Below are 7,552 nucleotides of genomic sequence, written 5' to 3'. Positions count from 1 at the left end.
GCCTAAAGATCAATACTAACAAGACCAAAGCCATGGCCATAAAACACCCACAAAACCCTCAGAACTTTACTCTGAGGGGTGAAGCCATCGAATGGGTAAGCCAATTCTTGTACCTTGGAGTAATTATCAGCAAAACTCTATCACCGGCCAATGAAGTAACCTACCTCAGAGAGAAAACCAAAATTCGTCTCTCAGCCATGAAATGAATGACCTCCCTCCAACAAGGAGTATCAAACAGCCTCCTAAGACTGCTTTATGTACAAGCAATTCGATCCCAAATCGATTATGCAGCACCTACGCTCACCTCACTGACTGACACTCAAAAGGCATCATTGGAAGTGGTGCAGAACAACGCCATGAGACTTATCAGCGGCTCTCCAATGTGGACTAGACTCTGCTTGTTAAGAGCTGAAACTAACCTTATTTCCCTTTCAGCAAGGATCGAAACCAGGAACAGCAGCATCATATTCAAGTCAATCATCGCAGACAGAGAATGCCCACTGAACAACAAACTCAAAAGACTTCTCCCTCTGGCGGAAGAGATAGATCCGTCAAATTCTCATGCAAAGAAACTGTTGGACACACTGAGAAAAATGCAAATGCAATATGAGGCCCATAGGACCAAGGGACAGCAAAAGCACGAGGGCTACAGCACTGCTGCCCCTGGGGTCAGGACTCCATCCTATACAACTTCACCGTCCTTCCAGCAGCAAGTAAAGCTCTCTGCACACCAGAGCAACTCACAGAAATAGCAAAAAATGCAATCAGGAACACACCAGCTCCAAATATCTACTACACTGATGGATCACTTGACCGCGACATGCCTGCAGCAGCCGCTGCAGTTGTCTCTCCATCAGGCTACAGAGAAAATTGGAGACTTTCAAACCACGCCTCCACACTACAAACCGAGCTAGTGGCAATTGCAAAAGCCCTAAAACACTCTGCCAACCTACAAGAAGGAAACTAAACAATCCATACTAAGAACCTACTGAAAATGTATACCTCATCACAGCAATTCAGTTCTTAGCCTTAGTTCATCAAAGCAACAAAAGGCAAGTAACCCTGAATTGGATCCCAAGTCACACTGGAATTACTGACAATGACGAAGCTGATCACCTAGCCAAATCTGCCCTAATGTGCCAGACAATAAGCATCACTATGCAACCTTCACTCAAAACCATCAAGAATAAAATGGCTGCCTATTACAACATCCAAAAGACAAGCGAAGTAAGGCGAGCCTTCCTTGATGGATCAAGATCTGCAAAGTGGTACATCGAAGCAACAAATCTATTACCACATCCAATAGCAAGACAAATACCCCGTCAAGTCGCAGTTATTATTTGCAGACTGCGACTGGGATATCTGTGCAACTGGGAAATCTTCACGGACAATGGTGAAGACCCAGCAGCCCAGCCTACTCAGACAGGATCTCAACCCCAATAATCCTGCACCTGCAACAGCAATTGTCAAACACATAACTGCCAATGTTGATGCCTTCTCAGCCTTTCTCCGCAGCTACCCTCCACCAAGATAACGTAGTAACAGCACCAGTTTGTGATCTAAGCAACCCTTTCACCTCTTTTTAGCTCTTCTTCCACCTGTAACCTCTCTTATATCTTTCAGTTCAGGTATCCCTCTCAACCATGCAGCACATAGATGTCTCAATGACAACAATGATAAGTAATATTTTATTTTTATTTTTGTTCAAGAATTTTCAGGTACAGGAATGTTTATTCCACCCTTTCTCTACCACTCAAAGCTGCTAATAACTCTCTTTTTTAGCTCTCTCACTCAGCTGAAACTTCACACTATCTCTCTGTCTAATAACTTCAGCTTAAACCACTAAGAAGTTTTTTATTTCACCTATATCAATATCTCCAACTAAAACTTTTCAAACTCCTTTCCAAGCTCTCCTACTTATCGAGACTTACTGCTGTAACTCTTTTTCTCAAACTAAAAGACTGGAGCCAGTGGGCTCTTGGGAAGGACATCTCCTCCCCACCGTCACCTTCTTCCTTCCACCCCCCCCCTTCCCCCCCCCCCCCAAAAAAAAAACAAGCATGAAACCATTGCTTGTTACCATCCCAAAACCCACATCCTAACCCAAAATCCACCTAAATAAAAGTTGCAGATTACCCCACAACCACATTACCTACTCCCAAAAACCCAACCAAAACACCTACAGGCTGCAAGAGTGCAAGAGCCCGTGCCTGGCTGTAAAGGCCAGGCAATCTTCAACAACAACAAACTAGTTCATCTACATATCTTGCCTTACCTAACTAGTTTATCTACATTTCTGCGGGCTGTGGAAACATCGATTCATGTTTCCTGTCTCTGCTTCTTATTACATTAGCTATTTCTCCCTTGAACCCTTTGGGCTGTGGAGTTCCATTTCGTAAATTTTTCTATGAAGTATAAATTTAGCCATTTTTCTTGGTATTTTCCTACAAATGAGTACCATTGTGTAACTATATCCCTTGTTTCATTTTATTCTAAATTATTTGTGCACTCCTTCAGCTGTATACCTTTACCTTTAGCTTTTTATATAATTTTCTTTTCTGGAATATTTACCTGAAACATAACTGTTCTATGGTCACTTTCAGAGAGAGAGAGAGAGAAAGAGAGAGAGAGAGAGAGAGAGAGAGAGAGAGAGAGAGAGAGAGAGAGAGAGAGAGAGTTGGATACTGAAACGAGTATCGTACTGTAAAAGTATGGTGATCACTAATCAATTTTCATATTCTGAAACAAGTATGGTGCTGAAGAAGCATGCTGATCACCAAGCAATTTCGAGAGAGAGAGAGAGAGAGAGAGAGAGAGAGAGAGAGAGAGAGAGAGAGAGAGATGAACTGAAGCCAATATCATATTGTTAAACTGTGATCAAGTAATTTTCATATAAGAGGAGAGGGAGACATATTTGAACCGATCGTGGGGACTATGGCTGCCCTGTTGTCTCTTTCCTTTGTGACAATGAATAGCCGTTATGCTGGAGTTGACACCCACAAAAAGTCTGCTCATGCATACTCACTGACATACACATGCACACACATGCACATGCATGCACACACACCAGCACACACGATTCATTTACTGTTTCACTAATGTTACTTTATTCTTGTTTCAGCTCGCAGGGTCATGTTGTTGTCCCTCAGGAGATGCCTGTGGAAGAGGAAGGTGAAGGTGAGGTTAACCCTAAGAGGCCTCTCGTGTTGATGAATGGAAGAAGAACGACATTGACATCCAGCCCCTGCCCGACTTCATTCATCCACAGCCAGACTTCTTGAGGGAACCATACGAGTATTTCTCTCAGTTCTTTACAGCTGAATTGAGGGAACACATCGTTTACCAGTCCAACCTGTACTCAAGACAGAAGGATGTAGGCAGCAACTTCCACATGTCAGAAGAGGATCTCATGGTTTTCCTTGGCCTCATCATGTACATGGGCCTGGTTCCTTTCCCTAGCATCGTCGACTTCTGGGCTGTGAAGACCAGGATTCCTCAGGTTGCAGACTTCATGTCCAGGAACCACTTCAAGGCCATTCGATCATCACTTCACTCAAACGACAATGACCAGGCAGCAGGCTCCCAAGATTGGTTCTTCAAGGTGAGAGTCTCCTTCACCAAGGTCACCAGAGAGTTCTGAAAGTTCCCGTGATGGTCGCCTACAAGGGCACAAGGGCTGGTAACCTTCGCCAGTATGTAGCCAAGAAGCCTGACAAGTGGGGCTACAAGTTGTTCTGCCACTCCAGCGTGGATGGATTTGTGCATTATATTCTCATGTACCAAGGGGAGCCAACCTTTGTGAGCCACCCTACTCTGCTGTCTGAAGAGGAGAAAGCCATGTCTGTGACTTCCAAGTTTGTTGTCTCCCTTGTCAAGACCATCAAGGATCCCAGTCACGCAGCAGTGTATGCAGACAACTACTTTACCAGTATAGGGTTGGCCAAATACCTGAGATTGGAGTATGGATGCTGATATGTGGGAACTGCCGGGGAAAACAGAGTTGGACATCCTGCCCTGAAGTCTGTGAAGGAGATGAGCAAGACGACGACACAAAGGGGCACACTGGACTACGTCTCTTCTGATGGCATCCTCGTTGCAAGATGGAAGGACAACAGCGTTGTGACAATCTTGTCCACTGATGTCGGTGTTGAGCCCAAGGGAAGAGTGGAGCGGTACTACAGGGCACATAAGAAGAGGGTTCCCATTCCTTGCCCATCTGCCATCCGGATGTACAACAACTGCATGGGTGGCATCGACTAAAGTGACATGTTGACACACCTCTACAAGACCCCCGTCAAAGCAAAGAGGTACATGAGGCTCTTTGCTTACCTCCTGGACCTGATCCTCTGCAATGCTTGGATTTTGTACAAGAGGGAGTGCTTGGCTTTGCTGGAGAACCCAACGCCCCTCAAGGACTTCCGACTGGATATCTCAAATTGGGTGAGAAGTTTCAAGACATCGAACTTCAAGATCACTAGGAATTCTCTTGGCACCAGGGATGTCGCTTTGCCAAAAAGGGGCCAACGGGCAGTTGTGCCAAGTGTAGTCACGCCAAGGTGCCATTACCCTACACATGCCAAAGCATGTCACCATGAGGCAGACCTGCAAGTTCTGTTCTACTGCAGGCCCCATCCACAGATCCCGCTGGATGTGTGAGGAGTGCATGGTGTCCGTTTGCCTCACTGAAAGTCGAAACTGTTTTGCTCTGTTCCATAAGATTTCTAAGTAATTTTTATTGGCTCTTTTTCACTAGATTTTTAAGTAAGTTTCATAATATGTTTCTATTTTTTCAATTATGAGTAAGGTTTAATATATTTTGTGCATTTTCATAGTATTTTTGTATTTATTGTATATTGTATTTTCTTGTATTTATAACGTATTTCTTATTTAATTAAATTGTTAAGCCATATATGTGTTTCTGTTATACATTGGAACTATAAAAAAACTGTTGTATCAATAATAATCATATGATTTGTGGGTGAATCAACATTAGTAGAAACTTCAAAATCTGTGCCGTTAAGGTCCAGTAGATCCCATTTGGGATGAGCGTGGTCCGCCTAAACTTGCCCAAGGCCCCCAAATGGGATACTTCATTGCATGCAATTATTTCGCTAATTTTGAAAATTTTTGAAAAGTACACAGGAGTAAAAAGGTCTTGTATTTACTAATACTACAACATACTAAAAGGAATTTTTAAAGTTTCCCATAAAAGCTAGGGTGGACTTTAAAGGGTTAATAAAGTTGTACGCACGATTAAGCTACAGCCGTGGTTGTAGATCATTCGTTAATACTAACACCTGGTCTTTGTATTTGAGATTCCTTTATTTAGTTTCGGGACACAGGTCTTAGACAGATTATTTTAATATGCATTTCACTTTAAAATACCTTCTCTTAGTATGGACTTTTGTTAGTTGCAAATCATAACATCAGACAACCGTCCAAGAACGCACAGGGGAACAATTTTGTAGGAATTATGAATTGTGCAGTCTATGGATGCTTTAATGATAGAAAAGTTGGTTCAGAAGTTCGATTTTCTAGATTTCCTAGAGACGAAAATAGGAAGAAATATTTGGCCTACCACAGATTTGATAATGTCCATACCAGCAATACACATTTTCCTTATGAGCCATGTATATTAAAGTCTGTTTTGTCTTTGATGAAAACTAAAGCTGAAACTTTAACTGTAAAGGAGAGGATTGCAGTCATTTCATTTGATGAAATGAGCATCACAAAACAGTATAGTTATGATAAGGGAAAGGACAGACTATATAAACCTCATAGAAAGGTTCAGGCAATAATGATTACGGGATTAATTGATAAAAGGAGACAAACACTCTTTTATGATTTTGATAAATCTTAAGTACATGATATAATAATGCAAATAATTTAGGAAGTAAAGAATCCTGTGTATCCTGTGGTTGCAATCGTGCATGATCTGGGGACAACCAATATAAAATTAAGTAAGCACTTTGGGATAGACCTAATAAACTGTAAGCTTGTTTCAATAAAAATAATCCGTGTCACAATAGGGAATTATTCTTATTTGTCGATGGTATCTAATAATAAATCACTTTATAACTAATGGGTGTTACTTTGATGACGAAACACTGATATCGGATTACTGTGTTAGAGAAATGCTAAGCAATACTCGCACAGAATGTGATCTAGATTATAAGATTGGTGAAATTCATCTAAACTTACAAAACACTGAACTCCAGCGAGTAAAGTATGCTGTGCAGCTGATGTCAAACAGCTTTGCTGAGTCTGTTGATTATTGAGGAGGGAGAGGACTGCTAAAAAACAGAAACGGTAACGATAGGCCTACTTTAGAATTCATCTCAATGGTTAATAATTGGTGCGATCTTATGAATTTATCTAATTTTAGAAGAGACGTTAAGTCGCCGAAGTTACTTAAAAAACCAGAAAAATCCTTTGTGTAAAGTCACTGGTGTAATGACAAAAATGTGAACGTGCAACGCTAGGTCAAACAGTCTTTATAATTAATTTATACTTTCCCTGCCACTCACTTATGGGTATAAATGAGATATTAGTCAGTGATTATAATGTTGCATATATACTGACTAGAAGACTAAATCAGAACGTGTTAGAGCTTTTTTATGTTGCAGACAGATAAGTGCACCGCATGATCATCCCGGAACAATAAGCTATAAATACCTAATGAGAAAGCTGCTTCAGGGAAAAATGTTGACTTAATTAGAAATCAAACAAACATAGATTGAGAGCATGAAAATATCGACTGTTTAACAAATGAGTTAGCATTAACAAATGCTACAACAATGTGAGAAATTATGATGACTGCGACCTTGCATTAGAAATTTGCATGACCAGCCAAATTTTAAAAAATATGGAATTAGATATAAAAGGTGAAAAAGGTGTTACATCAAACTCAGGTGACGATATATATAATTTGACAATAGATCCAAGTAACACATAATCGTTACCTGATGTCATAGAGGAAGAAAGTTTGCGATATATAGGGGGCTACAGAGTGAAAACATTTTCGATGCAGTATCCGCATTTAAGTCATAAAACGACTACCACTCATTGACGAAAATTCCTGGGTTAAAATGATCAATAGAAGTCAACTGCACATATCGTCTGAGACATTTTTCTCACACCTGTTTTATGAGAGAGGTTTTAAGGCCATTCAAGTTGAAAGCCTTAGGGAGGGAAAATAATGTAAATAAAATAACTAGCCTCGGAAATGAAATTAGCCATAAATGATTCGTAAACGAACACAAATGGCTTTCATTTCCCAGATGATGTAATTTACTTTTCTTTTCCACACTATATTTATTTTCAGGATAAGATAATGAATGAAAAGATTGATTTGGAAAAAATGCGTACATACTGTATGTGTATGTATATATATAAGAAAAAGGAAAATGGCAACTACTGGGGGTACACGTGATGTAGTGCGCGAGTCGCTCGAATTTTGGTAAACAAATTGGTTGACCTCCTATACCTAAACCGTGGGCATCACTAAATCCCCTCTTGATTGGTTCTTGAGGAACTATAGGATCGAACAACC

The 7,552-nt window shown here is 40.8% G+C and overlaps 1 pseudogene; it reads left to right on the top strand.

The window, feature by feature from the left end:
• Window positions 1-206: 206 nt before the first annotated feature.
• Window positions 207-4,729, top strand: LOC137614837 (piggyBac transposable element-derived protein 3-like; annotated as a pseudogene).
• Window positions 4,730-7,552: the final 2,823 nt, after the last annotated feature.

The sequence above is a fragment of the Palaemon carinicauda genome, chromosome 21, assembly GCF_036898095.1.
Source record: "Palaemon carinicauda isolate YSFRI2023 chromosome 21, ASM3689809v2, whole genome shotgun sequence".
NCBI lineage: Eukaryota > Metazoa > Arthropoda > Malacostraca > Decapoda > Palaemonidae > Palaemon > Palaemon carinicauda.
Note: the sequence above shows the minus strand (reverse complement) of the source record. Positions and strands in the feature narration are given on the sequence as shown.